At 34.5% G+C, this 26,984-nt stretch overlaps 1 protein-coding gene across 6 annotated transcripts in view; it reads right to left on the bottom strand.

Moving 5' to 3' along the window:
• The window catches only part of LOC124639201 (SH2 domain-containing protein 4A-like), a 62,898-nt gene that overhangs the window by 28,562 nt on the left and 7,352 nt on the right, over positions 1-26,984 (bottom strand). For 2 of the 6 annotated variants that reach the window (XM_047176460.1, XM_047176458.1), the window contains exon 2: positions 8,072-8,118. The gene's annotated coding sequence lies outside the window, so the exon portion shown is untranslated. Of the gene's footprint in view, positions 1-8,071; positions 8,119-16,680; positions 16,711-18,102; positions 18,303-26,984 lie in introns of those variants that run through there. The other 4 variants (XM_047176457.1, XM_047176459.1, XM_047176456.1 and 1 more) reach the window with 4 other exon arrangements.

Here is a 26,984-nt window from a genome sequence, read left to right as displayed (position 1 = left end):
TTCTGACAACAGGAAGGTATTAAAATTTTAATTACTAAATTTGACCTAAGAATAAATAATAAATAAAAAAAAAGCAAACGGGGTGAGCTAAATAAAACCGTTTAATAATTATGTATGTATTACTTTGCCCAAAAGATCACGGGCAATATGTATAGTGCCCGGTCAATTTGATCATTTGAATAATTATTATCAAATTGCACTCTCATATTGGGCATTTTTCATAATGACCGGGCATTATGTATACTGCCCAATTTATCACTTGGTCCATAACATATACATTTATACTGTAACGTTGTACGTTATATTTTGTATATTAAAAAAATACTGGACTTGCTATATCTCAGCCGCGCGCCGCGACCCGTGAACCGATGCAATACTGGACCAATGCATACTTAGTACCTATGAAATAAACGTTAGTGGGCCAATTCAGCATTTTACACGGTAAAATCAAGGCCCCATTTCCACCGTTTGACCGCACTAAAATAATTGACGGAAGCCCCAAATTGCAACAGCACGCAATTAGCCAATATAGGACGGAAGTTCACGACGACACAGCGGAACAGATTCATGGCTAAACGATTTGATTAGCCAACGTGCTGGCAGTACGTGAGCTACGGTTGTGAAAACTGCAAGGTTTCAAGCTACACATAATCGCTAAAAAACATCTATCTAGTTCTTCTGATAAAAATCAATTGATTAGATCAGCTTTTAATGTCACTACAAATTACCAAATGAGGTTGCCGACTCGTTGCGTTGACAGGTCGGTGGGTGTGTAGCACGCCTTAGACACTCTAAAGACAAATGTAAACAATACTATTTTGTCCTTCAAACGATGGAGAAAGTTGCCACTTACAGTAATTTTCGGATGTTGAAACATCGCGCACATTTTTCCTCAACCTATCGGCCAAGCGATCGGCTTTTAACATCGGTTTTGGGCGATAACCTATTTTTGTTTACATAATTAAGATAACATAATGCATTTTTGTGATTTTTGCGTCGGTCGACGGTAAACCGATTTAGATAGATTATGTAGTTTTTACAGCCTGCTCAATTTGAACAATCACAAAAGTTCGGCACGTTTTCTCGACAAATATTGTTTTAAATTAATTACGTACTTGTAAGTATCGACGCACGTGTTTTGTTTAAATAAGCAGCTCATAAACAGCTGTAGGAAAATAAATATTTCAAAGATTAGAGAATATTTGATTATTATTCGATTTGCCCTAATAATGACAGATAGTCAGACAAAAATTCGTTTAGGTTTTAAGCGTTAAATTCGAACAGAATCTCAAGCTATCACTTTAACGAAGTGTGAAGAAAGCCAGGTGGCAAGTTTAGCAGTACTAAGCAATGCTATATCTAAACGCTTTCTCTGTTAAACTAGTGAAAACGGTTAAATATTTACTGTTTTGTAGTGTTTGGGGGCGTTAAACTGTGGTTCCACTAGACGCTTACAAGAAATACGTCTAATTTCCACCAATAGGAATGTTCCATTTTCAAACGACAAGATTAACGTTACGCCTTTACAATAACCCTATTGGTTAAAATTAGGGCCATTAATAGCTATGCTGCATCATTTGATGATGATAAATTACGGGCTGAATTTGATTTACTAATTTTGTCATTATACTTGAATTGGCTAAAGATCTTCCACTATACTGTACTTATATACTTTTTTATGCTACGAAAATTATTAACTGGGTTGAGGGGGTCAGATAGGGCAGTCACTCCTTGTAAAGTACTGGTAGGTGCTCAGCTACATCCGGTTAGACTGGAAGCCGACCCTAACATAACAGTAACTAATGGTAACCTAACATAACAGTTGGGAAAAAAGGCTCTGAGGATGGATACGCTACGAAAATATATCAATCTATGAACTCTCATAAGAGTAGGTAACTGGCAATCCCTCATATTGCCAGTTACTCTAAATGACCTTTATAGGAATGATGTCATGGCATATTTTGAACAATGTCCATGCATATGGACATAGTAGTACAACCAATAACAGATGATGTAACCAGAGCAACCGCCTGTGTATAAATAAAATGACCATATTTATGTACATAAATATATAAGTACTATAGTGAAACATGATATGTTATTGTTACCTATGTAGTAATATACATAGGCATGTCTATGTATCATTCAGGGGCGAGGACATCTTGATATGTGATAGCTGATATACCTAATTGTATACATACATATATGTATAACCATCTGTTTTTTTAGTGGAGTTGCACTGTATATTAATTACTAGCTTCTGCCAGCGGTTTCACCCGCATCCCGTGGGAACTACTTCCCGTACCGGGATAAAAAGTAGCCTATAGCCTTCCTCGATAAATGGGCTATCTAACACTGAAAGAAATTTTCAAACAAACAAACAAACTCTTCAGCTTTATAATATTAGTATAGATGTTGCATAATTTATGTATGTGCTAACAAAGCCGATGTGCATATCGATGCACCAACAAAATCGAGTTTGGTAATAAAAATAGATTTTTGCATAAATTACTTATTTAATTTGCGGCAAGTTTTAGCTTGCATATTCATTGGCTTAGTAAAATAAAACTCTTGTTTGATAATAGGTACAAACCTACTTAGATCGAAATCGGTTCAGTGTTTTCAGAGAAATCAGAGAAAAGTTACAAAACTGCAAGTAAAAACTGTCAGATAGCTTTGATTGTCAAATCATCTCGATTTTCACTATATCTCGCTACCATATTTCAAAATCTAGAGAGACACATATAACGGACATTTTTATAGCTCAGCCGTATAAAGACAGTTAGCATCCCAATAGCAACCGACTTTCATTTTCAACTAATTAAAAATATTCGCTTAATATATCGTAACTAGCGATAATTTGGCACTAATTACATGCCTCTGATTACACGTCACGTTTTGATGTAATTACTACTGTTACATGAGATTTTTCCTTATAATACTTTTTCACTTTCTTTGAGCGTGTTCTTAGTTTATTATGCGAAGATTTACGAGCGTGTCTGTAAAGAAGAATTTGTTAGTTTACTGAAAATGTTTGATTGTTTAGCTATAGGTGTTGCCTGCAGCGTTACTCCGCATCCTGAAAACTTTTCATTTGAATTTCCAAACCTCAAGAAAATATAGATACGTATTAATTACATTTACAAGCTCACCTTCTTATTTAGTTTCAGTTTAGTGGAAAAAGAGTCATATTTTTGTGCTTAAGTAGGTAATGTACGAGCATAAGTAGGTACATGTTTAAGTACCCAACGCACAAACCTTCTAAGCAGTAAGAAAACCATATCTGACGGAACATACGTCGCGTATTTTCGGTCGCGTAACGCCAAAACAGACAAATATACGATAACATTCAATCATTCACACCTAACCGATGATGCGTTAGTACGTCAATCATACATTTACGATACGCTCGACGCATTTTCCGTCAGGTATGAACCGACCCTAACATAGCATAAAATAGGTAAGTAATTTAGTTCAAAAACACTCTTGTGCCCTAAAATCAATCCACAACATCTATGCCAAGCGTGGTTTCAATTAGTGTTCACACTTACCTACTGCATCTTTGTTTAACTTATTAGCAATCATTAGCAGTTCTGTACCTATTTGGTATTTGTGTCGATAAACAAATCAATTTTGACCACACTTGACCGTAAAAATGTTATTCACCGATTACTCTACCGTGGTTTTACCTGTGTCCTGAAATAAGCATTTTGCGCACCCGGGTGAAAAGTACTTAAATATTATACAGGGTGTGTCGTTCACAATCACATTAAATCCTATCGCATATACTTTATGACATTCTATGGCGAATTGTAAAAAAAATAACCTAATCCATTCAGTGGTTTAACCACAGGAGTCATTTTTCGTTTTTATGATTTACAACATCATGTGTAAGGCAGAGATAAAGTTAGGAGTATCGAATGTTTAGATCAGTTGACAGCTGTCAGTTTTCAAGGGAGAATTTCAGTTGTTTATAATGACTGACTTTTATATGGTGTTCTAATTTTCGCACATTTTTATTCTATTTACTTTGTTCGAAAGATTCATTTTTTTTTATTTTTACGTATTTTTCTTTTGTCTTTGTGTTAATCGACATATATTAACGAGTACATTAACGCATTTCATTTAATGTGATTATGAACGACACATCCGATATTCCGATGTATGGATGTTTTATCAATATTTTATGAATATTATATTAATAGATTTTTGCATGAAAAAGACCATCACAAACACAATATTAACCTTTAAGGGTATCTAACAATTATTAAATTAGCTAGCCTTGGGTTTAATAAGTACGTACTGCCTAATAGTTAATTTACGTAGTCATAAAATTATTGTAGTATGAAAAGCCTACTAAATTACCTACTTAATTAATTTATTTGAGTTATAAAAACCTTTAGTTATGTCGCAGTAATTTAATTAGCTTTCTGCAAAGATTAGCGCCATTTAATACAATTATAGAACTAATTGTTTAATTTGCTCGATGGCAGTAAAATAAAACCAATGAAATATTTTTTATTATAGGTATTTTTCGGATAACCTGTCACTGTGGTACGTTTATTGGAATATCTGTAAATACCTAAATGAATTGAATAACAAGAATATGAAGTATAACCCTAGATACCTTAAACCCGAGTAGTAAAACCTTGCAAATGCACTGTAACTGGATTATTGCTGGCAACACTATATGACATAATAAAATAATCGATATCACAAAGAAACTGCACTTCGCAATCTTTTAAGAATCCCTTAAAAATAGCTTCTTCTTAGTTACAGTTCTTAGTTACAGTTCTTAGTTACTTCTTAGTTACCCCGACGCTATAAGTTGGATCGCTATGTCCGTCTGTATGTGGCACCGTAGCTCTTGAACGGATTAACCAATTTGGATGCGATTTTTTCTGCTTAGGCCAAAAATGAAACTGTGACTGTGACACAAAACCGGGGGCACAGATTACAAACATGAGGTTTTAAAGCAAAAGGGTGTAAGTTTAGAAATTTTTACACTTATAAATTATTTTGACTAGTTGACACTGCATGGGAACCAACTATAAACTTCATCAATAGGATCAAATGAATATAAGTAAATATTTTTATAACAAAGTGTCGTGGGAAAAACCCACGATTATAATATTTTTTGTTTGAATAACATTTCTATCAGATGAAAGATGAAAGGCAGTTGGAATACAAAATGTTTTCAATAGCAATTGTATGTTTTCAGATGAATAGTTGAATAGTTGACACAGCTACGGCTAAAGTGCAAACAATTCGTGTGAAAAACAATATTAAGACTAGCAATAGATAGGTATATTATTTCATTATATCGCATCTGGCTGTTAGTCTACCATTAATCTATGCCGTTTATACCTAAAATACAACCACAGACAACCTAAAAACCGGAGACTGCCAATCCGTGTCTCGCTGCTAAATGTAACATTTAATTAAAAACAGCTGTTTAAATATTAAAACAAGTCAAAATACGTGATTAAACACGTGATATGAACATATTAATAGCAATATCTGAGCTATCAATATAGCGTGCTGTATAGATTATAGTTTACAAGTGCCAATATCATCGGATCAATTGGCGCGTTAAATATCTATGGGCGCGGATTATAAATTATATTTTATCTGTATCACCACAGATTACCAATGTGTTTTTAATCTGTGACCTACTTCGCGTGTAATGAGGTGTGTTTGTACCTAATTAAATTAAGTTCATCTTCATCTGCGTTACCTTTTTCCCAACCGAATTCAGCTGAATACCAATGTTTTACAAGGAGCGACTGCCTATCTGACCTCCCCAACTAATTAAATTAAGTTCGTTTAGCAATATATATGAGAAATAGTGAATTAGCTCGATAGTCGTCAGACTAGTAGGAAGGTAGGTACTCTAATCCGATTGACACTACACATGTTATAGACTACTATACTACTACTTATTACTTACTTATAAAATTTTTGAACTTTTGAATTGTTGGAACACATTATTTTGGGAGGCAATCCTGGTTTAGATTTAGAAATTAGGGTAAAACCTAAATAAACAGAACCAGATTACAATTGATTACAACTATGATTAAAAATATCAATAGTGAGTCATATTTTTACACTTTTTAGGTATGCATTGTAACATAATAACACGTACAAATACAAAACGTCATTCGCAAAACCAAATTCAATATTACTGCCTTTTACCAATAACAGATTTACGATTTATTTTTGGCCATACGTTCATGATTGTCGGTTTCTTTCAACCCATATCTGGAAGGTCGTCTAAAAACATCGATATATATGTACTATATACGTACTAGATAGAACGTTCCGAACAAAAAGCTTACCACACTGAACTGCACTGCAGACTATGCAGTGCCCAAAATGGCAAATCAGAGCGATTTTGACACCTGCGTCAGATGGATGTCTATGAAACTACAATTATAAAATAGAAAATACATATCAAGGTATAAACTTACACATATAAACTATTCGAGAGTCAAGTTAGTAAAATTACACGCTGTTCATGCTATTACAACGCTTGTATATCATACTTTTCATTTACAATTCAATTTTACAAATATGCATTAATTTGTTCCCGCCCGCCATCTTGAATTATGGATTAAGAAAATCGTGCCGAAACAGATGTGCCATAAAACTAGCAGTAGGTAAAATATCAATGAAAACAGACTTCACTTTGCCATGGTATGTTCTTACTTTCAAGAAAAAATAATTATATAAATTCGCGAAAATTTGTGATAGCCCTCTTAAGAAAAAAAACATCGTAATTAATATTAAAAACCCTAAAAATAAGTTCCTGGTTTTAATATATTACATGATTTTGCATTCAATTAGATATAAATAAACTTTTTGATATATTACATGATTTTGAATTCACTTAGATATAAACTTTTTGAGTAATGAAAAATGTAGGCAAAATACGAGCGACACTTCTGCAATTATATAACATCAATGAGGATGACTACATGTCACAATACGTCAACGAAATGTCAACAGACGACATAGCGGGTAAATTATTTGTATGGATGTTCTTGTCTATCGCTAGAATATATGTCAATGTCTAAAAATATAGTCATTTTCACCTCTGACGCATCAGTAGTATGTTTTTGTTTTGACGAGATCCACTGGGGAGAAACAACCAGACCACAACCAGAGTACAAGGGCTGACGTAGGTCGGTACTGACGAAGATTTTCTATGTAAACAGGGACTGATTGTTTTGCTACAGACGTATTGATCTAGTTTTAAGCAGGTGCTCCGTTAACGTGGGCTGTATATTTGTTTTGCATTTCCGTGAAATTGCTTTTCACAAGATTTTTGACAAGATTTTTGTCTGTCTATTTATCATCGATTTTGATATCTGGAAATTTGACCATCAATGGCATATTTAATCAAAATAATTTTAAGAACAAAAATTGCATTAATTTCGCTTACGACAGGCACCTTATCAAAAATCAAACAGCAGTAGGAAAGAGCAATAAATACATAAAGTGCGAGTTCAATAACCATAATCGGTGCGCGTACGCATCCTTTGACGACAGCGGCGCGCATGCGCGATAACATTGTGTTTCGGAATTGGAGCAGAAATGATACATGTGTGGTTCCATGCTCGCTGTCGTTCAAAATACTGGTAACTTTTTATGAGTAGCTATACTGCCCGTGGTTTCTCTCGTTTTGTGCAGTAACTACTACTCTTAGCAGTTAGATAAAAAATACCCCATGGACCTAAGAATCAAGCTATCATTATCTCAATTTTCATCCAAATCAGTTCAAAAATAAACGTGTAACAAGCAACCATAGGATTCCCTCACTCAAGGGGAATATTAATGGCCTTATCAGCCTGAGCCGGATGAGCCATGGTGGGAGTATGTTGGCTAACTGATAGAAGTATCCAGCATCCTGTGTGTCAGATACCTACATAGTTTGCGATCCCTATAGATCCCCGAAAGGATGTTAAGTAGGGTCAATGAAATAAGGGATTTATAAGTTTGGTGAGTAATTGGTGCTATAAGTGGCGGCCAATTTCTGATAAATTGCTGTTTATTTAAAAATATTTCTTACCTTTTAAATCCACGGGACTAGAACAAGACGTAGTAAGACATCAATACCTGAAAAAAATTGAAATGATAAGTATTTTTTTTATTTCTATGAATTCGTTACAAGCTGATTTTCTTTCAACGGAAAACGTACACAGCTTAGGTGAATACACCTATTAATTTGATAAAAGACACTTTCATTAATCATATTCAATCATTTGAAGTTGTACAATTCAATTGGTATAACTTTGAAGTGGGGCTTGTTTGAAAATAAGAAATTCCCAGTAGTTGATTCATGTTTTGATTTGAAAAGGAAACACAATGTGACACAATGACATGTTTAGTGTAAATGGGACTGCTGATGTGTAAGTCCGAGAATTGTGGATGAGAACCTTTAAATACCTTCGATACTTAGCTGTTTCCCGTGGTACCATCTGCGTCCCGAGGGAACTACTTCCCATACTCGCAGTAAAATATAGGTACATAGCCTATGAAACTATCACAGATAACGTGAATCTCTATTGATAAAATATTTTTAATCGGTTCTGTAGATCCAAATGAAATGAAATGAAATCGTTTATTTTGCAAGTTGGACATTACATCACTTTTACACGTCATTTTAAGAACACTGGGGTCTGGGAAACCCTACAACTTCAACCCACTATATAATCCACAAACTATACCTATTTATTGTTTTAGATGTTAACTCCTATGCGTATGAATACGTCTACCCAAGAACTAGATCGTGGACTCTTTGACGAATAAGTACCTATTTGGCAGAGAAAGGTTGATATGACAGTTTCGACAAATACGTTGTGACATGACACAAGTTTCATACAATTTACTCAACTAATCTAAGAGAAAGACTGACTAACTCTTACAGAGAAAGTCTGTAAGTGCCATCTAATCCACGATAGTTGTTTACCAAGCACTTATGGCGTATAAATTTTCACTTACGATGACAATGTCAGGGATTTTACCATCATTGTGTTTAGTCTTTATCTCACGGCTTCTAGATAGATAGAAATTATCTAACGAGAGCTTTACAAATGTTATGTTACATGTTATGAGGAATAGACAAATAGAAGACAGTCAGTAGTGTGATCTATTCTTAATATTATGAAGAGGAAATATTTTTTGAAGGCTCCGAAACTACTGATTCGATTTGAAAAATGATTTCACTGTTAGAATGCTTCACCCTTCCTGGGTAACATAGGCTATATATTATCCCGATACGGACAGTAGGTACTATAAGATGCGGCTGAAACCGCGGGAAAACGGCTAGTATCATATATGATATCAATTGTAGGTTTGTTTATGTATGTTAATGCGACAGCTCTGAGTCATAACCATTTTATAGTTGGAAAATTTCTGGGAAGTGAATTAACAGTTATGTCCCACTTAGAAGTACTGTCATAGAAGTTTTTTTTTGACGATGTTATTATTTCTTACTGAAACTAAAATAAGAACTGATTCATACCTACTGTCCTTTTTATTTTAGTTAATCGTCAACATTCACCAAAGAAGAAGAAAGCAAAAACTTTATGTCACCGCAAAAGGTGACAATGTCACAACATTAACGAAAAACAAAAGATAGTTCCAAAATTAAATTTTAAACAACCCAAAGAGGTTTGTTGGCACATAAAATTAGCATGGCCGATGATCATGACAAGATTTGCATAGGGAAATGACACAGATACTCCGTTACACCGCTTTTGTTAAAATGCTGATCGATTTGAACAAATGTCACGTATTGTCAATGTAATCAGTTTTGTACACAAACATGAATCGGCTATTCACACCTCAAGTTACTTCCGATGGCATAACAAGGAGTTTGCTGAATGTAAATATTGTCAGTGCTTAGAAAATGGGAAGTTGTAGGTTCAAACTATTTAAGTAAAAACTAGCAAGCGTGTCGCGTAGTGTCAAACATAAGTTAGGTCAACGAATTATTAAAAATAATGACGGCATCTTTATAAATAACTTTTCGAATTAAAACGTCCAATGTTCTTCTCTTCTAAATTAATTCGATACCTACCTATGCATAAAAGTCGGAGCAATAAAAATATAAATCTATGTTTTAGCTCATAAGGAGTTTTTCGCAAGATATACCGGTCATAAATAATAAAATATTCATAAAATTATATAAGGTTATGGAATAAAATAATACCTATTGGTTTTGATATTCTATTGGTGATTCTAAAACATACTTGTTTTGCATAATGTGTGAATTAATCCACATTTTATTATTCCGCATTTAATTATGACTCAACTGATAAAATAAATATTTATTTTAGTTCGTCGCCATTAACCCTAATGTTCTAAAATATTTAGCACAGTACAATATTTAGAAACTAGACGATTACAAAATTAAAGAAATTGAGATTTCAGATTTCAAATGGATAATCTTGTTCATAACGGTTAAGAAATTATTTTCATTCAATATTATGCTATTTTAGTCTTCCTCAAAAAGTTCCTGTTGGGTATCATAAACCTTTGTCTATGCTTCAAAAAGCACAAACGCACACATGCTAAGCTTTGACCATGAACCCATGTACGATGCAATTTTGGGCACAAAGAACGTTTTTGGTCTTATTCTGCCATGAACCTTTTTTTTATGGCCATCCTTAAAAACATGTCGATACAAGTTAAACTGACGTAACGAAGTCTTCGGAAGGTACGGATTGCTATGCGCAGTGTACCACTTCCCGTTGTCAAACATGGCTGCCAAAATACGGTTGCATAACTGAGAAAGCGCGGCCAACTTGTCAGTTTTACGCCTATCATAACCTGCATTGTTGTTGTTACGGAAATACGTGTTCAGTATGTTATTTAAACTATTTTGTTGTTTAAATGTGACCCTGTTTGTTATTTGAATTAGTATGTTTGATGGTGTCTTAGGTTTCGATTACGTCAGTTTGGTTTTGCAATGTAGGGCGTGTTATGCAGTATTGTAATTAGATTGTTATGTCGCACTGTTGACTTAGGAATCAATAATTATGTCCGGTATATTTTTTGTTGTCTTCCCCACTTTCTCACTCTCTTCTTCTTTTTCAAATTTACACCACAGAGTACTTTTATATAATGAATGACACTTGAGATTTTTGACAACATTGGATCAACATTAAACAATGATGATCTTGACTTTGGCAGCCCAGTTTTTATAGAATTAAACTAATTTATCAATGCTACTAGTTCGCTTTCCAGCTATTATGACGAAATAATACGTGTATTTCCGACTGGTAATGTCAAAAATAAAACAAAGCCATGGAGGCAGTGAACCATAGAGGTCGCGCTGAGCCTACTTAGCGCGTTCCGTTTGACTTTCGTTTTCGTAAACATTCCACTGTTTTGGGTTCAAGGCTGCGTGAATAGATTCCATAGCTGTTAGACATCTATGGAACTTTGCTCATTGCTTTTAGATAGGTAATATTATGCACTGATCCATGTGCCGCTAATTGTTCTTCAGAAATCTTTATCCACTCTAACGTCCGTGGATAGTACAGTATCCAAGAAAAAAGTAGCGTCATACGCCCATGGATACTATAGTATCCAAAGCGATGAGTTGTGTTTAACTCCATCTATTTTAAAATACGGTATTATTTGTTGAGTTTTGACAGATTATCTATATAGCTGAGGAAATAGTTCGACGAAAAAATAAGAGATGGTAGTGTAACAAGCTCTTGACAAAAAAAAAAAAAAATTTAAGTTCAGTTGACGCGTTTGACGTTCGTTTCGTTAAGTGTTTTTATAAGTGTCAACTATTATGTCGTTTTGTTTTATTTATTTTACAAGTGTTATACATCAAAATAAACTAGAAGATTTGGGCTTTACGATGATGTTTAAATATCACAGTTTTAGCTGATAAATCTAGTCTAATTTTAACTTCAAACGATTGTTGTTTCGAAAAAAGTCCAGTCAAGGTCATAGGCCAATCTTAGTTTTGTTTATACATATTTTACAAATTTTGCATTAAAATATTATATTTAATATCGTAATAAGCAAAATAATACATTTTTCAAACAGAAATATACTAAATTCATTGAAAATTTCGTAATAGCCTTCTCGAGCGCGGGAGACATCGCGGTAAAATTACGAAGAGTAGTGTTTTGTTTCGATTTAATTAAAATACTTAGAGTTAACCGAATATAATCAAATATACATCAGAAGAAAGGGTAATAAGCCTAGTTTGTTCTGAAAATATTTTATTGATAAAATATGCAACAGTTGTCCCTTATATTTTAAAATGGTAGAAATAAATGTGTTTTTTTCTCCTTAAAATCATGTTTAACCCGGATTTTAGTATCAAAGATTATAACTAACGATTTTAAAATATCATTACCTTTGATCTGTATTCTTTAACCATTTTTTTCGTATTTTTTTCTTTATTTTAGCCATTACGGTTCAGTAGCTGTATAGGTTTTTTGTTACGACGAAGTTGCGAGTCGCGCGTGGTTCGGGTGCCGCGCGCGGCTGGACGTTAGAGAGAGAAACGGTCGCGCGGCCCGGACGTTAGAGTGGTTATGCATGCTAAATTGCTTATCATCATAGATGAAAGACCCTCCTAAATATCTGTGGTATGACCTAGAAGAATCATTAATATCAAGTTAAAATGTTGTTAAAAATCTGGCACATGTTGTAAGGTTAAAGTTATGCACCATTCCTTGAAGTAAGCCAATGAACTGTCTGTGTAATATTCATGAATGTTGCCAGAATTTGGACGTGTTTCCTGTTGACAGCGATGCGTAAGAATTTTTGAATATATTGCCACGTTCGTGTACATTTATTGGCTACTAAATATTTATACAGATGTCTTATGAATGCTTTAACAATCAAACCGACCACCCAAATAAGTTTTAAAATTTCAGTAACCTTCGAAAGACAAAACATACAACTAACTGTATTTCAAAACTTTATTCGAGATTTTTCCACAAAAACATCAGTCATATAACAAAGAGCACACTGAGTTTCGATTGAACAGCAAAATTAATTATATCATGAGCAATGTTGCCAGTGCGAATGAGTACTTACATGATAATTTTATGAGTCATATAGCATCTGTGTCATGTGCGTATGGAATACTCTATGGATAAAAGATCTCACCACACTAGCCTAGTTCGTCAATCATAAGATCGATTTGATCTTCCCGATTCAATTTAATGTGTGGTGTAATATTCGATTGATATCCGCATTAATAGAAAACATAATGTTATATTAAAATAGGATCATTAAAATCATATGTAGTAAGAGTCTGTACCAAAAAATATACTTTACGTACTCTCATAGCCTTGATTTTATCTAAATACTGATAAAAGATTTTCATCTGAAGAACAATAGCAACCAAAGATAATTTATAAACTGTAAATCTATCTAGGAATTTGACAAGAAATAGGTGGAAAGTCACGAATGCTCGTAAATTCGCAATGACCACGTCTTGTGTTCGCTTTTACTTCTTAAAGTTCAATGATCTAGCTTCTTCGCGCCATTCCGAGATTAAGCGTGGAAACCGCGGCAAAATTTGTCAATGTCACACTATTTTCACTTTTTCCCAGCTTTGCAAATTAAATACTGCCATTGAAGGTCACGCAAGTGCATGTTGGATTTGACATTTCTATTATAAAAGCGAACAATAGGTTTTAAAATATGTTCCCAACTTTTTTGTTCTGATACAGTTTATTGACGCTAATTTGGAACGAAAGAACGTCACGGATTTTATATCGTGTTTCAAATAATTATATAACTGTCTGATAGAGCCGTATAAAATTGATACTTAAATTGCGCACATGATTATGTCGTCAAGTTACACAGGTGTGCCTAAAGAGGTCATGCTATCCAGAGGCTTATTTAAATCTTAAAAGGCCAACTTATCACTACTAATTAAGCATACTATAGTACGGAAAATAAAATTTTAAAGACAGAACCTTGTCACCTTCATCCGTCTGCAGGACGCAGTATTAAACGTTATTTGTCGGTAACCTCGGGCTGAGGCAGCATACATACCGAAATATTTCTATAGAATTAACATACAAACGGCTGTCCATTCCTATCACGGAACTGCCTTCATTGTAAAATGTAAGAAATAACTTCTGCCTCGCCTTAATCCCATACTTATATGGAATAGCAGCTTATATTGTAACTGATTAAGGTTTAAAATTGAGTCTCTCTTGAATAGTTTTTTTCTTAAGGCCTGATATTGTTGATAAGGTCATGTCTATGATATATGACTTTTAAAGATACAATCTTCAAGTTTAAAAAGTTAAGTGCAGGAAACCGCTTACAGTCTTTTTTAAGAAAGTTCATTCAATCTATTTATTTTTATTAAAAACCATTTTAATTTATAGCTACATACGCCTCCTGTGCGCTTATTTGAATAAGGATTACCAAGATGATACTTTATCTATATTCATATTTATTTTCCACATTGTTGTAGGTACATATGTAAATATAAAAACTGCGCAAGATTGAGACGCAATGCGATAAAATAGTTCCTACTATCTGATAACAGAGACAAACAGTTTTAGTTATACGAATATTATAACACTGGTCAACAAATTATTATTATTTTTTTGGTGCAAAGGTGAAATATATCATTTCTTATAGATAATTTGATACGTAATCGAAGTCCAGAACATAAAGTTGCACTTGCACGTAGGGATTTAGAGATATTATACCCCTCCCAAAGTACCAAAAACGCGTTTTTTTTTATATTTGATGTAATTTTTTGGGGACAGCAGAATTTTCTAGTAATTTCTAACTAAAGCATTATATAGTACTACTTTCCCCGCATTAACCCCTCATTTACATTGATATTTATTTCTAAATCAACAAAAATATTAACAGTAAAACACATTATCAAAAGATTTCATTGTTTTTAAGAAAATTGCTAATCTCGCTAACCTTGTTAATTGAGACCTGATTAATGAAATCTTTATCATACGATATTTTATCTTATCTCGTATCTTTAATGACACAGATTATAAACATTTCATTGGAAATTAATTTGTTTACAAACAATGCAATAATAATGTTTTCCTTGGTTCGCATAATAGCGTATCACTCGTTAGAGGTAAACAACATTTTATCGATATCGATCTAAATACATAATTACTTGCATGCATACGTAATGTGGAATTATGTCTCACTAGTTTACTGTCGCGATTCATAGATATGCTATATGCAGCCTTCATGGTGTAAGCCGTGAGTGTTGCAAGGTAAAGAAAGAAAAAAATCTACTATTTTGCATAGGAATAAACTAGTTCTTTTTTCATAACTACAGCTTTGGTATGTATTAAAATTAATTAAAACATTCAAAGTGACCATGTCAATAACTTCATCAAGAGTCTATTGAGGTAATTAATTGGGGTAGGCATAATAGTAAATGAAGCATTAACATTTATCGTGTCATAATTGCCAAATAACGTGCTGAAAGTTATCTACAGTTAATATCTACGCCATTACACTTTGATGATTTTAACGATAAGCCTTACCCTGGTGATAAAGTGGCAAGCCCATGTTAGAATTTTGCCAAGCCCATGTGTACTCAATGTAATTACAAAATGTAAGTATGTCTTTCACTTGAAGTACCTATTTAATACATAATAATTTATTCAGATCAGAAACACACAAATATTATAAAGATAAAAGCTTGTGTGTGTTTTTTAATTCTTCATACGCAGGGCTGGACAGGTTTTGATGATGAAACTTGGCAATGCTTCTTATAGGTACATCAATTTGCGCTACTTTTTATCCGTGAGCTGGAAATATGTAGTTCCCTTAGGGAGTGGGTGAACCGCTCGCAGAAGCTATAGTGTTGAATATTATAGTCTAAAATATAAACAACGTGACTTAGTCATTAGCTCAGATCTAAATAGACGACAATTTAAGGTAATGAACCAAATTCCGTGTCAAAGTATGTGATTACAAGCCTTATTGGTACAGAATTCTATCGCAATCTACTCTTACTAAAATGGTCTGGTTTCTAATGCAGCTGGTCCTAAGTTAATTATTTTAAAATGACTTACAACTACTTAGTAATAAAAAGTAATTGTACATTAATTCTATTAAAATATCAGAAGAACTTTTTGTTGACTCATTTCATTGATTAACTAACAGTTTATAATGAACGCATTACAATTTTTAGTTAGACTTATTCTACTTTTAAACACAAAATCAATATTATGTAATTTATTGTGAATTTTGATTTTTGGATCATGTGGATAATAACAAATGAAAATCTACAGATTTTCTAAAATACCTAAAGAAGCAACAAATTAAGAATGTCTTAAAATGTTAAAATTCATGACGAGAGAAAGCAATGCAAGTCAGTGACTATGAATCGTAAAATGCCACTTAAAACCACTCGGCATGTCATCGTCAGCCATTCGTCAGCCGATTCCATTATTTGATTAGTGACATAAGGTTTAAACAAAATAGTTTTTACTCGAAATCTTCACAGGCCGGAAAGAGCCGCACCTTTGTCAATAAAAAAGCAATCTGTCAAGTTTGTTAGACTTTTTTTATGATGTGTTACCGAATACATGCTGCGGGTCTTACAACTTAGTTTATTAATTGTAGGATCTTGTTAAAGTTACAATAATTCAGTACAAAGCGATCTACTTCGCTTCTTACACGTACAGCTTGAGTTGACCACGTTAATTTGATTGCGTGAAATAAAACAATGAAATTACTAACAATATTGTTTTTCTGAATATGATATTACGAGTAGGTTTTCCTCACCTTGAGTGACTTATTGTCATAATAATAGATCAACAGTTAGTTATGGAAGCTTATAAAGCTTAACTAGCGTGAAGGATTATTATTAACACTACGTTATATGACACATCACTACAAAGTACCACGGCCTACAGACCTTGTGATGGATGTTATAAGATGAGTCAGGGCTCAGGGCGAGTAAACCAATGAGTATACACACTTAAACATTTCCTATAAATATGTATAACGGTAAAAAAATAACAAACATATGAAGAGTAATAAATGGTGGGGGAAATGTTTACGTTCCCTGACATTTTAAAATAAATTATGTTTGAATGACAGCTAACTTCAAAAAGGTTTTACACAAAAATATTATCTGTGTAACATTTTCTTTCTAGGAAAACTTTACTACTCTCTGGACTAGAAGTTGTTAAAATACCATTCACATAATCTATATTTCTAGGACCGATAAAAAGTCAGGTGTTAAAAACTTAAAACACCTGCCGTATCAAAAACTAACAACATTTATGGAAGCACCTGAATATCATAATAATTGAGATAAAGTAAATACACACATTTATAATGAAACACGATTTTATTTACCGCCTCATTGTACCGGATACAATACTTTTTCTAATACACACTACTTAGTTAATCTGATTGGATTAAACTGGCCAGTACAGATGGCAAAAAAGGCCACATTCTTTTACCAAGGAGATCCAATTAGGACATTAGTCTATGGCTAAGCTGAATACAAAGTGAATATCTCCCATAACCACGTGATATAAGAAAACAAAGAAATAATTGAAAAAAAATATGTGATGATTACAGAAAAAAAACGTTAAAGTGAGTAAAATGATAACAATGTTTGTAATTACAAATGAAAACATGCAACGTTTTCATTTGGCCAATTAGAAAATTCTTCTGTCATGATATATTTGAACTAAACCTTGACTAAAGACTTTGTTTCTTGACATTTGTTTCGTAAAATTTTAGCTGGTAGTAACAATAATTATTATCAAGGAGAAAATTTTATAAAGGTATTGTTCAAAATGTCTGAGCCATTGTTATTTTATTTGACACATAATTTATAGTGACATTGATTAATTAGCAGAATAAGATATGTTAAAATATCCGCGAAACTACAACATTTTCCGTGTTTAGTCATATTAAAAATATTTTCATAAATTTAAGGAAACCTCATTTATGCGGTCTACATTGCAATTTAGTTTCCGCATACAAGAACTAACCATTGCTAATCTCATAAAGCATTTTTACAAAGAAAACTCAACAAAGCACAATGTGGCGCGCAAAAAGAACCATAATAAAAAAATAAATACTCACTCAAATAAAAAGAGTAAAAAATTCCTTTTTCGAATCCTCAAAATGTCACGTGATCACTGAACAAATGCCGCACTAATTAAAACTTTTTAGTCAACTTTCAAATTGGCGCAATTTTTTGAATGTGGAATTAGCGTTCGATGCGCAACGCACGCTACGGCTGCGCGCTCTCGACTCGACTGGCTTGACTGCCGACACTCGGGACTCGGAACCCGCGAGAGAATGTGTGGCGCAACGCAATACAGCGATTGTAGCCGCTGAATTGCACGGCTTTAACTTTATTGTGCTGAAAGCAAAAATGTGATAAAATCTCGCCACAATGAGTCTGGAAACTAAAAGTATGGCAATGATTTCATATCAAAGCTTACGTGCTGGTAACTAACTTCAAGACCAAATCAAAATATTTCAAAAGAAAAATAATAACTTTCCAAGGACCAATTATTACACCTGCCGATTACGCGCTAAAATTAACATTCATATTACAAAATCATCCCATCATATTCCAGGTAATAAAAAAAAAACATCTGTATAATCAACGAGCAAAATCGTATAATTTAAATGTACGTAAAAGTCAGCTTGAAAGCAGCTGCATTGTAAACGCAAACGGTGCGGTTCGCATATTAACTGCAGGCGTAAATAATCTGTGCGTAACTTTTATTCTATAGCGAAATGGGTTTTTTAGCATTAACAAAACCATACAAATAATATTCCCTCCAGAATTTAGTACACCCATGTAATTTGTTTTGAATTTTTGGTTATTCATCATCATCTCCCGAGCCTTTTCCCAACTATGTTGGGGTCGGCTTCCAGTCTAACCAGGTGCAGCTGAGTGTGACCAGTGTTTTTGGTAATAAGGAAGCTTATAATTAAATAGGGCAACTGGGCAACATCAATTTATTTAGCAGTGAAGTTTCAAGTAAGAAATCTCAGATTGTTGAAATTTTAACAGAGTTTACGAAAGAACAGTTAACGAGATGATTACTTTGTTGCAAAAGTTACAGCAAAAAAAACATATTTCAGCTTTAAAGTCCATATTATTTTTATAAATATATAAAATATATAACCGTGTCAATTTATCAGCAAGACTAGGTGAACTTGATTATCGGCCGGAATTTCAATGTTTTTGTGTGTCGCTTGACATTTTCATGATAACATGATTAATGCTTTTCTGTAAACTGTAAAAACACTAAAATCATGGATATCTACCACACCCATTTGAAACAACAATATAAAATGTATTATGTATGTATTCTGGTGGTTCCGAGGTACCCATATTGTGTGCATTTGACGGCTGACGCAAGACGGACTTACAAAAAAAAACATTCTTTGTACTGACTGAAACTGTTAGGCTGTACGTAATTCAAATAAAGAATCAATTTTTCTTTACGGCCTATCTCAAACCAAAAACAAGAAAGAGGCTAACGTTAAATCGCACCTATTTGCAGAATGTAATCACGTGGAACCAAGTCACTGGCTGCATACTTCCGAAGCCTATCACATTTCAAACTGTGTCGCAAACTGCGATTATCGAGTAAACCCTTCATACTAGCAATACAATAACGCACTATTGTGCCAGACTTATTAATACATACTACACACAATTGACCAGTTGCGATACAAAAAGTATTTCTACGTAATAACTGTTCCTTATTGTACCTGCACGGATTAAATGGCGTGCATCGAAAACTATAGCTGTACGTGACGCAAAATACCGAAACACTGAGAAGGAACGTGATGAAATATTTTCATAATAGGCGTAAAATATTTAGAACTGTTAACTGAGGCATTGAACTAAACGGTCAAAGAACTGAAGAAAACGTACGATAATATTTAGAAATGTTACATTGATCTGGAGAGATTGTTGTGTGGCTTAAACGGCAAAGGTCTGAGGCCATTGGACCCGGATGCCAAGCCCCGTGAGAAGTGACCCATGTTCTCGTTTTCGAAACTAAAATAGTCTAAGCATGACCTTTTATGGTGTTCCTATTATGCCTGTGTATGCTGCTACCAGTCTTTCGACGCTATGCCAAAATATAGTGCAACAGTCTCGCACGAAGATTGATAGTGATAAATAACGTAACATTTATCAGCCACTTTATTGTACCACTGATGGGCATAGGTCTCTTCTCATACTGACAAGAAATGTGCGATAATCAACATACTTACTCTTTTAAATCCAGGTTTTCTCAAGACTTTTTCCTTCATCTTTAGGTACTTAGTCATTGGGTGTTCAAAATATATGTATTACAAAGATCGAACACGCATATTCATACTTCAGATTCTGATGCTTTAACCTCTACACAACCACGACTATAAACTAAAACAATATTGCTACCTTGATTTCCCGTACGACATTGCTCATTTCATAATTACGTGTTTCACCGCAAACCTGAGATCTTAAATCACAAAAGAGCGTGAATGAGCTTACATAAGTTTCTAACACACGCTACTTTCTCTATGGATAGTCGATACTGGCTGTCAATACGATAATGTCGCTACTTATCACTGGTGAGAAGTAGAGGAAATATACGTCAGCCAGTCAGGCATTAATCATTTTGCTATACCATGGTTGCATAAAGGAACTTCCACGTTTGTCGCTGTACATGTAAATTATCTTAAATACTGTCTGAAGTTCAATAAACTATATCCACATTATTTATATGGTATAATGTGTAAGGATCCAGTGCCATAGTAAAAAAAATGTTTGATTGATTTTAGTCTACAATTACAATTCAAATGCTAGTCTCATTTCACTTTTGAGTACAAAATTTCAATGGCTGAAACTGGCTGGCAATGTACAAATAAAAGACCGAACCAAAAACTCCCAAAACAACTATCAAAGAAATTTCTCTGCCCCAAAATGGTAAATTATTCTCCATAACCACACAACTTTTCACAAAAACAACACAAAACAGGAGCATCATTAAAAACCATTTAAAAGTCACTTACAAGGTGACATTACCCAGCCATATGTCTCGAATGTGGGTCAGCCATAGCGATCCGTCACGGCCTGAAGCGCGGCAAACAACACCTGATGGATGGAGGTCGGTGTCTGTAGGACTGTAGTCTATGGTAACACTGATAAGCGTGTGTGAAGGTGCTAATTAATCTACAAGGTAGGGACAGTTCTCGTCAAAATTAAGTTAAGTCAAATCAAGTTGGCTTATGGCTAAACCAACATGATTTTTGACTTCCGTTAAACACGGAATGTCATGTTGGGTTCTTATCTGGAAAATCGGAATCAACGCCTTCATAGAAAAGCAGTCTTTTATCCTCACAGAGGAATAGTAATAGTCTTTCGTCCTCAAAACTTATAAACATCAAATCCTTTCCAACAATAGGCTCTAAAATACAAGGTTTTTTACTGCAGTTTTAGAATGTGCAAAACCAACCAACCTCCGTATTCCGTAATAGAAAAAGGTATTTACTTCCACATACCTGCGTATGAGGGTCCCACATGCTAAGCAATCAATACGGTGTGTTACCATTATATGCGGGATGTTCATTTACCCGCATGTCAACGTATTTAGTTTAACCATTGAGAAATACTCGTAATACTGATAGACATACTTTGGTAAAAGTATAGTTTCGTTAATGGCCTGGTCAATCAACCGTTTTATCAAATTCAAAGCGTTGTTAGTGAAATTAAAAGCTAAGATAATTAGGTGATACTCTATTGCCTATTCAAATACCTTTCTCCAAATATGACCGTATAGACTGAATTCATTTCTGCAAATGTAATTAAGAGAGCAGAGAAATAAAGCTTTCCTGCATATGCAAAGAAAATTAACATCAATGCAAAAGCACTTTTTCAGTCCACCAATTCTAAAGAATCCATTGAATTTGAACAAGTTTAATTGTTGTGTCAGAGTGCAGTAAATACGAGATGAAAGGCAAAAACTGCAGCGTAATGCTAGGAAGGCTCGCATTGTGCTAGCGAAAGTGGTTACATCATTACACATTTGAAGCGGGGCAACACTAATTACTGCTATTCATTAACAACATTTTACCAGTACGCCTTTATTTATAAAAGCTGCGGTTACGTGACGTGCGAATTCTGTTTTATTCGCCTAAAATAAGATGTAATTAAGACTTTTTATTACACCTAGTCTCGAGATTTTGAATGCATTCAAAATATTGTGTCATTTGGGTAGAGGCGTTATTTTTTTATATAACTGCACATTTATATTAGAACACGTAGCTGGTCTCTGGCTTATAAAATAATGTAGCTGAAGTAATGAGATTGTTTAGCGAATGTAATATGTGATATGGGTGGAGATTGTCACGCGTCGCGAACATTAGACAGGCCTCTTTGATGCTCCATTGAAGTTGTATGACAGGGAATCGAAAACTAAAGTAACGTAGCAAGATTTTTTCCCAGTCTGACAATAAAATACAGAAGTAAACATCTTGTTTGAGTAATCATTAGGGTCAATGAAGCACTAAACAAACAAAATACCATAAAAAGTCTTTCGAAAGTCTCGTGTAGGTCAACGCTTCAGTCTTCAGTATTTACTTAGATTAAAATTCCTAAGATGATCTAAATAGTAACAGATTTTTTTCAGTAATCTAGTAACTTGGATATTTTCTCTACCCCATATACTTTAACCCTCTATAGTCTATTGGATTGAGTATTCTAAATGAGTAGTTCATTTTCTAGAAGATGTTCCTCTAGAATGGCAAATTAAAAGCGATTGACCAACCTATGACACAACAAACATACCTATAAATTAATGCTTCAATTCACAGACATCATCAACAGAACTTATTGAAATGGCCTCACTCGTGATCAGTCACATGGTGGTCCCATCATGATGAAAACGGTACACCAATCAATGTCACGAGTGTTCATTCACTAATGACATCAATCTGGGATTGCTAATGATTAGGTTACGATGTCAAAGTTCTACGACTCTAGTCGTGCTATTACGGCTATTTGTTAATTGTATTGACTGTTGAATGATTCGAGTGGTCCTTCATTGTCATAGGTCGGATTAGGTAATACATAGGTATGTGGTGATATTATTTGGTTGGGTTGCTGAAACCTTGTTATCAACTCCATCAAGGTGCTTAATGGTTTGCAGATGATCAGCGCAAAATGCAGGGAACACATACCTATGTATGAATTTGAGATAAAACAACCGTTCTGAGCAAAAAACTATTTTGACGAAATTGTTTTTTTTTTTTTATATATAGCAAACGGCTTCGCTAAAGACACGTCATTCCCCATTCTCGACAAAATACAGACAAACAGACGAACAATGTTGTACGATATTTGTTTCAAGCTCAGGAATCCGATTGTTTCGAGTACAATGGAGAGATTGGATCACAAGCAATAATATTATCGGATCAAAGGTAGCCATTTCAGGTAAAATTGATGTAAAAGTTGACACTGTTGTTCGGGCAGTACAAATGTAGGCCGAAATAATCCTGATCAATAATAAAAAAATGAGTATGAGTTCGTGGGTTTAGTATGTTTTCGTGATTTTAGAATCGCGGATGAGAAGCCTAGGTTTAAACTGTCCTCGATAAATTGTCTATCAACACTGAAATATTTCTTCAAATTGGTAGAGAATCCAGAGATTAGTGCGCTCAAGCAAACTAACAATGGAACTCTTCTTTTATGCCAAAGGTTAGATGAGTATGTTTTGCTGGAAATGGTCCATGACCATAATAGTAAGTAGGTACCTATAGGTAAGGCTCAAGATTGTGCTTAGCGCTATAACTGTAGCTTAACAGACTAGTAAGAATTCTACCGTGATACTGTCAATAATGCAGACATTACAAATAACTTGGAATATTAATTCAACGCACAGGATTCAGATTATCATACAATGGTGTATGTACCTGTGCATGCGCAGAACTATCCATAAGCGGAAGACGATGTCGGGATATGGAGACAATGCTGACGAACCTAGATAGGGAGGTACATAGTTAAGTTAGGTAGGTACATGTTTTCCACGAAGTCTTGTAAATCAGTTATTTTAACTTTGAACTTTTTGTGTGTTTTAGCTATAGAATTACGATCCTAAAGGTTTGTTCTAAGGAGTCACTGCGTCCCAGGTAGGTGTCCATAAGGCTCGAGAAAAGGTTAAATATCTTATCAACGGTTCAACTTAAAGGTGATATTTATTATTGATATGCAGACTTCTGCATTATAGCAGGTATTGCACCGTACATTGATATAGACGTCAAACGCTTCTGCGGAAACGCACAAACACAATATAAAATAAACATTTTGTAACATAATGGCGACCGGTCCAATTACTGGATGCATGGCTGACTGCGCGAGCTGGGCTGACAGGGCTGGCAAAACGTGGTGAACGAGGAAAACTTGATGAAATTCTGATGTGATCAGTCTAGCATCGCCTGTATCTGCAATTTTCTTCTATATCGCAGGTGAACAAGGGAAGAAGAATAAAGATACCTACTGATCGTAAAATACCCGACAGTATAACTGTCCTCAACATTCACCAATTATTGAAGTTACGATCGAGATATTTGTCTTCAGTCTTTCATCAAGCATAAAACTATCCAAATATCCAATCCACATCAAATGATGTAAGTAGTATTAAGTGAATAAATCTTTGTTGAGTTTGGGACTTTAGACAACCCTGAGGCAAACAGAAAATGCAGATAAGAGGCAGTTACATCACCATTTTGGTCGAAAACCACAAATTCGAGCGCAGCCGTGTGAGATCACCACTAGTAATTTTTTAATCGAATAGGCGGTACCGACTAATCTGCCATGCCCTCTTCGAAACAGTCAAATATGACCTTTATTTGATATCCACCCAAATTTTGATACCTATGTTGTTTTATAAGGAACCTGTTTGGCACACCTATTCCTATCATCATCTCACATGCCTATTCCTAAACTATGTTAGGGTTGGCTTCCAGTCACAAGATGCAGCTGAGTCAATAAGCATTATCAATACTACTTCTTACATTTAATTTGACCATCTTTTTAGTTCTACCTTCAATAGTGAAGGTGTGTCGTTCGAAAATTATTTACCTAACTACACTACAAAAGATAAGTTCTTAATTGAAGACTGAATGTCACAATCATCAAAGAAGAAAAAAGTCAATGAGACGTGTGTCACATATTTGAACATCACTTGTAACCAATTAACTCATTCAAGAACAATGAAGCTTAAAATACTAACTACGAACTTACATAATGGTGTCTACACACCAAAGCCGCTGATGCCGGCGGCACAGCCCGGCGGCCCAAGCCGCCGGCCGTATTTTGTTCAATCATGCCGCATGATTGTACAAAATACGGCCGGCGGGTTGGGCCGCCGGGCTGTGCCGCCGGCATGGCATCTGCGGCTTTGGTGTGTAGACACCTTAACAGGCACCTTGCTGCTCATTAAAACACGGTAAAAGTTATTGCTCATTAAAGAAAAAGTACCCAAACCCGCTGCTAAGAAAGTAAACGTATATAAAAACACAAATATGTGGCCCCACCTTTAGTTACGATACGTAAGTTAATAACCACGTCGAATTGTTAATTGAAGGTCCATTAACAAAAAGTTTAACAATAAATCAATTGATTAATAAGAAACAAAACAATATCGAGAGGTTATATAAAAATCTGCAATTCCGGTGTATCTGTACTTACCTATTTATCATTGATCATGAACTTCTGATGTCAATGTTATCACAAGATTCTTTTAATCTTATCATCAGGTGATAAATCTTTTAACAAAAAACATGACCAGTTTCCAAATTCCTGAAATAAATATACTTCTGCGATAAAACTGCAAGACTTCTAAACAAGTACTGAGCACCGAAAAAGCGTGCTTTCTACATCCAACAATTCCAACATGATATTCAAAGCGTCCTTCATGAAGAACATAAGACCTATTTAAGATAAACATAAAACATAATTTCATCAGTACATATTGCAAATAATTTAAATAACTTGCATCATGCATGTCAAAAATCGGCAAAACAAAACGTTCATCCGACGATGGCGGATGATATAAACGGCCTTGGTCTGTGCCAAGACCTTCTATGACTGGAAGTACGGGTCGATGGGCCGAATGCAAACAGATGCATCGTGATATGACATACATGGGTTAACACAGTTTACCCTGTTGGAATTGATTTAGAACATAGCCTTACTTTATTTTAATGTTTTTCAGTGAATGGGAAATGTATCATCTTGTCCACCACGTAAGTAACTATTACACCATTGGTAAGACCAAGGATCTTGAACGGAAGCGGAAACAAAGACAGTTTAAGCCTAGCTGCAAAGAATAGTTCTCGTTCTACATGTGCGAAAATTGCAGTGCCAATCACAATTTGGCAATTAGACAAAGGTAATAAAGATTCTGGGATTCTGAATGTCAAATAAATTATGCAACTTCTATAAATCCCTGCTTACTTTATCAACTAAATTGATGTTCCATATACCCGCTCCCGATACACTTGTTTCGCAGATTATTCTATGTGCGTGTGTATGTAGGTTTGTCCGTTGTGGACACCGTTATCGCTCACTCGGCCGCTCATACGGAACAGGTAATCGGTACGTGGGAACAACTGCACATCACTAGTCGAAAGTGATGCCCATTGTTACAACTATTTTGGTATATTTTGACTGTTTTCGCTTTCGGTAATTTATCTCTTTATTATAGCTTTGACCAGCTTTGTCTGGTTTTAGGTGTTTTTTTGTACATAATCTTTCGATTCAGTTATTGTCGCGTTATCTATACATATAATAAATCTGTAAAAAAACTGTGTCTGTACATTGAATTGAATATATTATAAAAATAATAATTGGGTGGGGTTTAGAAACAGTAATGGAGCACAAATCCAAAAAAAAAATTCTGTCTGTATGTCTACATGTCTGTATGTCTGTATGTCTGTATGTCTGTATG

This window comes from Helicoverpa zea, chromosome 18, assembly GCF_022581195.2.
Source record: "Helicoverpa zea isolate HzStark_Cry1AcR chromosome 18, ilHelZeax1.1, whole genome shotgun sequence".
In the NCBI taxonomy this organism is placed as follows: domain Eukaryota; kingdom Metazoa; phylum Arthropoda; class Insecta; order Lepidoptera; family Noctuidae; genus Helicoverpa; species Helicoverpa zea.
Note: the sequence above shows the minus strand (reverse complement) of the source record. Positions and strands in the feature narration are given on the sequence as shown.